Source organism: Gymnodraco acuticeps, unplaced genomic scaffold, assembly GCF_902827175.1.
Source record: "Gymnodraco acuticeps unplaced genomic scaffold, fGymAcu1.1, whole genome shotgun sequence".
Lineage (NCBI taxonomy): Eukaryota > Metazoa > Chordata > Actinopteri > Perciformes > Bathydraconidae > Gymnodraco > Gymnodraco acuticeps.
In genome coordinates this window covers 454,897-464,464 of record NW_022990720.1, presented here as the reverse complement: position 1 = coordinate 464,464, position 9,568 = coordinate 454,897, and positions in this window count along the sequence as shown.

Below are 9,568 nucleotides of genomic sequence, written 5' to 3'. Positions count from 1 at the left end.
GAGGACTTCAGAAGTTGAATAATGTCCTCTAGGTTTTTATCATTAATCTGATGGAATTGTGTCATGATGTCTGAATTGATATTAGGTGGACATAGGGACAACACATTTGCTGTTCCTGATGCAGAGGCACTGACTGCTTGTCTGATGTTCTGAATTTTGTCAGTGAAAAAGGCAAAATCATTGCACGCCCTGGTGGATAGAAATTCAGAGGCTACTGACACTGGGGGGTTAGTCAGTCTGTCGACGGTAGCAAACAAGGCACGTGCATTGTTTTTGTTTTTGGTAATGATGTCAGAGAAGAACGATTGTCGTGCGTTTTTCAATTCCAAATTATAAAGGCCAAGTCTCTCTTTATAGATTTCAAAGTGAACCTGGAGATTTGTTTTTTGCCACCTGCGTTCAGCTTTTCGACACTCTCTTTTTTCTGTTCTCATGGTCATGGCCTTTCTCCATGGAGATATTTTCTTGCCAGACCTTCCTTTAACCTAGTTGGAGCAATGGCATCTATACAAATTAAAAAATGTTGAATTAAAATGATCTACTAGCTCATTTACTGAGATGTTAGCAGGGTCAAGTGTGGAAGAGAAATTCTGAGTAAACATTTCCCTAGTATTTTCAGTTAAATATCGCTTTGTGGTTATCTCTTTTTGAACACTTTTGTGAACAGAAATAGAGCTCTCAAAGAAAACACAGGAATGGTCAGAGAGTGCAACATCAGTCACCACAACCTTAGAGATATTCAGACCCTTTGAGATAATTAAATCCAGAGTGTGTCTGTCACATGCTGAGTCAGTCCATAGCTACCAAGAACACAAAACAATTATTTGGCCCCTCTGTCCTGGAGGTTGTCAACATGGATGTTAAAATCACCAACAATGACTAGACGATCAAAGTCAATACACACTATAGACAGCAGTTCAGTAAAGTCATCAAAAAAGCTTGCACAGTATTTGGGTGGTCTATAGATATTTAGGAACAGAGCTCGAGAGGAGCATTTCAACTGAAGGGCCACATATTCAAAAGAAGCAAAGTTCCCATAAGATGTCTTCCTGCATTGAAGGGAATCATTGAACAGAATAGCAACTCCACCCCCTTTCTTATGCATTCTTTCCTGACTCATAAAACTAAAGTTGGGAGGTGTTGATTCGATAAGAACAGCTGCACTGTTATTTTGTTCAATCCAAGTTTCCGTTAAAAACATAAAATCGAGATTGTGCTCAGTGATAAAATCATTGATTAAAAGTGTTTTTCCTGCCAAAGACCTGACATTTAATAAAGCTAGTTTAAGTTTGTTAAATACACTATCAGTCAGGTTTTTTGTGACAAGCTGTGGCTGACATGGAATCACTGCTAAATGTGATAAACTCACACAAACGTTTGAGCGCTTCCTGTATCTAAGATGATTCACCGCTCTTAATCTATTACCTATCAACACAGATATCGGCAAAGCTACAGGCAGGCAGGGCCCCGGCATGTCCTGGAAAGAGTTGAGAGTGCCATACGCCCTTGAGCCTGGATCCAGCACATATCAGTAAGAGTTTGTTGCGTTTTGTACACACACATCCTTATCAGGCTTCGGAGACTGCAGATGCTTTCTTGAAGGGAGGGGAGGTGGTTGACGTAGGCACGGTGATGAAGACGGAGGAGATGGTGCGCGTATCTGCTTCTGTGATTTTGGTGGGCGTTGGTTGAAGGGCGGAGGTAAAGGACATGCTGCCAGGAGGCGGAGGTGGTTGACGTAGGCACGATGATGAAGACGAGGGAGATGGTGTGCGTCTCTGCGGTGATTTTGGTGGGCGTCGTTGAGGAGCGGGGGTAAAGGACATGCTGCCAGCCCTGCGTATCGCCTTAGTTTGGTCTTTGAACTCCAGGAAGGAATCGGTGCCAACCCTCTGTATCTCCTTTGTGTGTTCAGCGATCTTCAGGAGGGTGGGCGAGGGTGAAAGGGTGAACGGAGAGTAGAGAGAGCTGTGGGGTGAAGGAAGAGTATCCTCAGAGGTGATAGGGGGGGTGAAGGGCGGTGGAGACTCCTCCATTTGTCTCCCATAATCAAGACATTCCTCAGGCGGGTGCAGTGATAGATTTTCAAGGTTTTCAGAGCGATGTGTTGTGTCTTTCTCTTGTTTTGATTCCTCTTGCCGCTTGTCCTTGGCAGAGGGAACATATTGATGACGTAGGCAGTTGAATACGTTAGAGATATACAATTTCACTCCTGACTTGTTCAGGCAAACTCCATTTGCCTTGAAAAGATGTCTGCAATCCCAGAACAAGTTAAAGTTGTCAATAAAATGGACAGAATGGTCAGTAAAGGCAGTTGAAAGCCAGGTGTTCAGTGCAAACAATCTGCTGAATCTCTCCACTCCTCTTTTGACTGGCGGTAGAGGGCCACTGATAAACACCTCCGCATTTAGAGAGCTGACAGTTTCCAACAAACATTTAAAGTCGTTTTTCAGCACTTCTGACTGTTGTTTCACAACATCATCTGTTCCAATGTGCAGTACCACCAGTGGCGACTGGTCATTAGGGGCAGGTGGGGCACAGCCCCACCTAGTGTCAGCAGAAAGTATTACAAATAATGATTACCAATAATGCAAAAAATAAATTAAAAAATATATTAAATATATTTTAAGATCATGTTTAATCATCTGATTCGTCTGTATATTGCTGTTTTAGTTTGTGTTCTTCTAATTAGTGTCTACAGTGTGTGCCTATTGAGCTGTTTAGAGCCATGTGGGACAAAACCCGATCCTGCCCCTCCCTCTTACTGTCTAAGTCAATGGTGACTGTAAAAACTACACTGCGCATGCTCAGAATATTTTCCTATTTAATGTGTATGGCAAAAAAATAATGACTTTAGGGGCATAGAGCTGCCATCCCCACCATACATCATCTCACATAATTCAGAGCTGATTGGCTGTAAGTACGTGTGCCGCGAAAAGTGTGGTGTGTGAAGAGGAGGAGAGAGAGCTGCAGTGACGCATCCTAAAACCAGGAAGTAAGCTTCCCTCGACAAAAAAGCAATGAGATTTCTCCATAGGATTTTAGAAAATAGCTCAAAATAAGGTCTGTGGGAAACAAACCTGTTAGATAAATGCACGTTTTGTTCAGCCGGATAATATCCACTTGTCTACCCTACTTTTATATTTTTCGAATCATAAATCTATTGATTAGATTAGATGTCTGGATTTTATTTCCATGCATATGAAACTGAACACATTTGTGTGTGCATTGAAAAACACAAGTGTGAATCCTTCTGTGTGCATGTGTGTATTATGAGACTGTTCTGAGCCCATACAGTCATAGGCGGCGCGTGAGGCTCAGGTTTGGGAAGGCTAAATAACTTTTTTTACCTGACGCGGCCCGCCTCCGGCGTCTATAGAAAAGAGATCAACTCAGTTTGCGCAGTTTAAATCTCTCAAGTCATATTACAGGATAAAGGAAATACAGTTTAAACTGCCGTATGCAGGGAAGACGCCGACGTGTCGCACTTATCATTCATATTACATCATCAATCAGATCATCGATCATATAATATCATAATATATCATATATTTCCTTATCTGAGTCAGCTTCTCCAGCCGTATCTGGCCGTGCAACACTTACAGTGTCACATACTGTATGCAGGGGCGGCGGGTGCTGTAGGCTAAGGAAGCCTTCCCAAATATTTGTGTCACTGCATCCTGGTAAAATACAAATATAATGTATAATGTCTGTGTCTTTGACATTAGCGCTGCTAGCCACCTGTGCCCTGTACTACGAAGCCAGTTCAACATACCCTGGATATGTTTGAGTAACAAACAAACTAACAACAACAAACTAACAAACAAACGAGATCTCGCTAAGCGGTCCTACGACGCTGGTTATCAACTCGGTAAATCAAGCCAGGGTTTCTCTCACCAGCTGTGATTGGTCAAATGTAGCTAACCCCGCCCCTTTCACATGAACGCGCTCTCAGCTGGTGAGAGAAACCCTGGCTTGATTTACCAAGTTGATAACCAGCGTCGTAGGACCGCTTAGTGAGATCTCGTTTGTTAGTTTGTTGTTGTTAGTTAGTTTGCTACTCAAACAAATCCAGGGTATGTTGAACTGGCTTCGTAGAAGAGGGCACAGGTGGCTAGCAGCGCTAATGTCAAAGACACAGACATTATCCATTATATTTGTATTTTACCAGGATGCAGTGACACAAATATTTGGGAAGGCTAACCCCCTAATCCCACCAGGAGCGTCTGCGCTGTGTTGCGCTGCGGCTGCGGCGTTTTTAGCGATCGCGGCCACTCTAGTCAATGGGTTCTATTCCACCAGACCCGCTGCGCCGCGCTGCGCCGCGCTGCGCCGCGCTGCGCCGCGCTGCGCCGCGACTCCAAGCGTCCCAGAAGCTCCTCGCCGCAAGGAATTTCTAAAATATAGGATGAATCCTATTTTTGACGCAGCGCGGCGCAGGCAGGAAGTGGAACGTTCATCCAACAACTGCGAGGCTGCACACACGACGCTCCGCTTCCGCAACGTTTTGAAACGCGCCTGGTGGGTTATGACGCAGGAGGAGGTCGCAGCCGCAGCGCAGCCGCAGCGCAGACGCTTCCGGTGGGATCAGGGGGTTAGCCCCTAATCCCACCAGGAGCGTCTGCGCTGCGTTGCGGCTGCGGCGTTTTTAGCGATCGCCACTCTAGTCAATGGGTGCTATTCCACCAGACCTGCTGCGCCGCGCTGCGCCGCGGCTCGAAGCGTCCCAGAAGCTCCTCGCCGCAAGGAATTTCTAAAATATAGGATGAATCCTATTTTTGACGCGGCGCAGCGCGGCGCAGGCACGAAGTGGAACGTTCATCCAACAACTGCGAGGCTGCACACACGACGCTCCGCTTCCGCAACGTTTTGAAACGCGCCTGGTGGGTTATGACGCAGGAGGAGGTCGCAGCGCGGCGCAGCCGCAGCGCAGACGCTTCCGGTGGGATCAGGGGGTTAGCCTTCCCTAGCCTACAGCACCCGCCGCCCCTGCATACGCTGAACCAGACCCGGCGGCAGACATACGTCTCTGGGCGGGCATTTGATTTACCAGGGCGGGCCCACCCCGAAACGTACGTTTCCCGGGAAATCTCGAGATTTGTCAAGGGGGGGGGTTTAGGTTGCCAAGGCTGTTGACAGTCTTATTATAGGCTACATCCATTGGTTGTTTTTGTGGCACATTTGTAACGCTGTGCCAACTTGGGCAGCACACAGGGTGGAGAGGTGGAGTAAGGTTGAGCGATGGAGAGAAAGGGAGAGAGAGAGATATTGAGCGAGGCAGAGAGCATGTGCAGCGGTCTGCTTGCGCACAGAGCAGGAGTTTGTGAGAGAGCCGGCTTGAGAGTCCATTTCTCTTCAAAATATAATTGATTGCCAGCCTCCCTTGTCCCTGGCTGGCTTGCTAACTCGTTGGTAACGTAGCTGATGTCTTCTAATGTGCCTGCATCTGGCGCTGAGTTGCCATATTCCTTTCATGAACCACTTTCTGATATCCATTGTTGCAGATACATATAAATGATAATAGCCAAACTAACCTAGCAAGAGTGAAGTGACAGGCTGCTGTGCCGCATCTCACTCAAGACCCCACACGAATCAACCCAGCAAAAAACCAGTCGCGCGCGCAGCCTTTCATTCAGAATTTCATAGCAAAATAAAAAAAATGATATTAAACTAATCTTTCAACATAGTTTAAAACAAAAATAAATATTAGGACAAAGCCCTACAAATATAACAACAATAAAAATAATCAGTGGCGGCTCCAGAGTGTTTTTGTTGGGTAATCTATGCTAGGGCTAACCCATTTGCAATGTAATTACATACACGCTCCCCTTGACAGTGAAACGCCACGCGTGAGGTTTAGATTATTTCCCTGTCTCAATCCAAATTGAACTGTATGAAATAAAAAGGCACATTTGTCTTGTAGTAAATAAAAAGGTCGACCTGGAGCCAATCCTGCAATTTCCCCACAGGTGAAAGAGTTGACATGCTGAAAACCCAACTTCTGTAGGGGGGTCTGGGGGGATTCTCCCCCAGGAGATTTTTTGAAATACTAACATAAAATACACATTCTGGTACACTCTTGAGAATACAAATAAATAAATCTATTACTACGCGACATATTTAAAAAAAATGAATGCCATTTTAGTTTTGTGTTACTTTGTTCTGAAAGCTGAACCTGCTGCTCCTCACAGAGAGAAGAGGGAAGAGGCTGTGAATTACTTTACATTGTGGATAAGGGTGGATAGCCCCCAGTGTTCTGTGTGTCAAAATGAAAGACAGCCCACACACCTATGAATCATCAAACCGTGGAGTCTCATTTCATTATGTGTTGATTTCTATCAACACGTAATGTTGTATCGATGTATATAGAGATGTACTACAGCAAAAGTATTCTCCGTCGGGACTTCCTGCAACAACACCACGCCGTTATGGTGATTCTGATTGGCCAGAAGACATTATCAAAGATGTTCTATTGAGAAGAGGATCACTACGTGACAAAAAAATTCAAACCGTTTATAGTCTTCGGTATTTACTGCTGTCTGTGCAATTTACTCCGCGCGAGTTGGCGGACTTTATTTTGCTTACTTTAAAATCTTTTTTCATGGTGGGGCTAAGCCATTTCTTGGTATGGCTGTAGCGCCGCCACTGAACATAATAATGAAACAGTTAAAATGTTGTATTCAGCCCTGATTAAAACAGCGAGCCCAAATCCTGAATGGGCGGGCCCAAATCCTGGATGGGCGGGCCCGGCCCCATGGGGCCCGCCCATGACGCCGGGTCTGCGCTGAACCTGTAATAAGTGACCCGACAGTAAAGACTAAATATATTTATAACTAGTTTAGCTAGTTCAAGAGTAGATTTACCAGCTAAGTGTGTTAGGTCTAACTCTTAGTGTATTTTGGTCCGCTCACCGGTCCGTCACAGCGGCGGAGCTGTGATCATGCAGAGCTGCGTGTTCTCCGTCAGCAGCAGCTGATCTGATCTCTGATCTCTCTCTCGTGTCCGGTTATACTTCATTCGCGTTTTTGTCCAAATCTATCAGATATAGCTAATGATATGACTGCCTGCTTATCGAAGGACCTAAACAACAGCGTGTGGCCGCAAAGTATGGCGCAGCATTATGCATATGGGGGGTCAAAATCCCATGCTCATATATTTGTTTCTCTTCATTTCCCACGCCCCAAAATAAATAAATATACCAATTTTAGGAAAAGTATCGAAGTTAGAGCAGTGTGGGTATTATATGAACAGAGTTACACATATTTCAAAACGCGAAGTGTAATAACTGCAGTTTGCCTCCCTGTGATCGAGAATGACAAAGATCCTCAGTGAAGCACAAGCCCATGTTTCTCACTACATTGTAGGCTAAGTACAACTTATTAAAAAGATCAGTTCAATGCAACTAATGTCGTCTTAGTGTTATTGCATGATGTTAAAATTGGTTTGCCATGAATTTAGTGATGGATTGTAAACATTTGAAATGTAGCTTACGTGTTTCTCAGTTACAAGGTTGTTGTTTTAATAAATCAGACACTGATGGTGCAGCGCTGTGCTGTACCTCTTTATATAGGCATTTTGTCCCTAACAAATTGTTTTTGCGCTGATCAGTGGGTACTTGGCGGAATATTTTTTTCAAAGGGGGTACATTATTGAAAAAAGTTTGAGAACCACTGCAGTAGAGCACCAGTTATAAACTTCAACGGAAACAACAATAAAATATATCAAGCAACCCAAAAAGGTAAAAAATGTGGTAATAAATTAGAAGCAGTTGTGGTTTAAATTAAATATGCGTATCCAGGGAAGAAAACTGATAATATTATTGTTTTAAAATGACTAAATTACCTAACGATGCTTCAAATGAACGTCTTCCGTCACGTTATAATTCAGCTTTGTCTCATTTTAAACCAACAGTTATATGTATTGAAAGGGGAGTGTGTGTGTGTGTGTGTGTGTGTGTGTGTGTGTGTGTGTGTGTGTGTGTGTGTGTGTGTGTGTGATGGTGGTGGTAAGGTGTGAGAGCCCTGGGGAGTTGGCTATATCCTTTCCAACTGGATATGACCACCAAATCGTGTTTCTAATTATTCTTCAAAAATAAATAATCGGTATTTCTTTCTTGATGCTATAAATTATATTTATTAAACTATGCTCGAGTATTATATAATAAACTAAGTTAGTAAGGTAATACAACCATAACCACAGAGATAATGATTTCCAGTTAATAGTTCATTTCCAACACAAGAAATAGAAGACTTTTGATTGTTGTTCTGCATTTTTGTTGATAATGACAAAACCTGACACTTTTTGTAAATGTTTTATTTACTGCGTAAAAAGTATCGCCGCATTACGATTTCAATTTAATTTAGACCACCAGGAGGCAGAGTCCTGCATCGGGTCGGGTACCCGCGGGTACCCGATGGGTGACCCGCAAAAAAGGTGATTCGCGGGTGGTATTTTTTCAAACGCTTTTTTCCGGGTTCGGTTCTGGGTAAAACAAAGATGATGCGGGTCGGGTCGCGGGTATTGCATAATAAATATATTAAAATAATAATAAATTAGTTTAATGTTTAAAATCCTCAGACCTCTCCCCCGCGGGACCGCGCATAATCATAACCTCTGCAGCGCATCAATCTGCTGCTGTGCGCGCCACATTTGAAATGGCTGAGGTGAAGCTCTCTAGCGGAGAATACAGCATTTTCAATAACACTTCCTCAAGAGCGAAATCCAACGTCTGGGAGGCTTCTGGTGTCATCCTAGATGGAGGAAATAACCAACATCCCACGCTTTCTGAGACAAATATGAAACTGTGTGTGTTAATAATTGCACGTTTTCACTGTTCATAGGCTATACGGGTTCGGGTCGGGTTGCGGATCTTGTGCCGACGGGTCGGGTCGGGTTGCGGAACTAATTGGCAATATGTGCGGGTAGCGGGGCGGGTTCGGTATTGCACGTCGCGGGTGCGGGGCGGGAGCGGGTCTTGAAAATCAGACCCGTGCAGGACTCTGCCAGGAGGCAGTTTGAAGAGATCTGGTTTTTATACTTGGACTGGGGAGGAAATAAAAAATACAATTCTCATTAGGAACTTCCAGTGTGATGAAAGGTCTGTCTCAATAAGACAAAGGTGAGCGGACACTCCCTTTACAGAATGAAGCAAGTTTGAGTTCAGTGTATTTTGCAATTCAATTCTCATTCATGAAATAAGTTGAATAACCAATAAGATAAGAAGAAGCTTCTCACCTGATCGGTCACCTTTTTATCTCATCTGCTCAGTGACTTGTTGTGATTTGCTCTGAGTCATGCCGGATGTTGTGTCTCTTCATTATGAAACAACATGGTTGACATAAACGCAGTGACATTTGGATTCCTTAATTCCTGATAAATGTCAGTTTCTATCGACACAGTCATATCATGTAATTATGCGTTTTAGCATTGAGGTCATTCTTAGTGAAGGTTTTGGACTGGATTGCTATAATACAAATATAATTAAATGAGAACAAATGTGGTGTGATACATTTTGACAGGAAATTGGTCAAGGGAAATGGTCTGAAAAATATGTAAAAATGTCAAATAG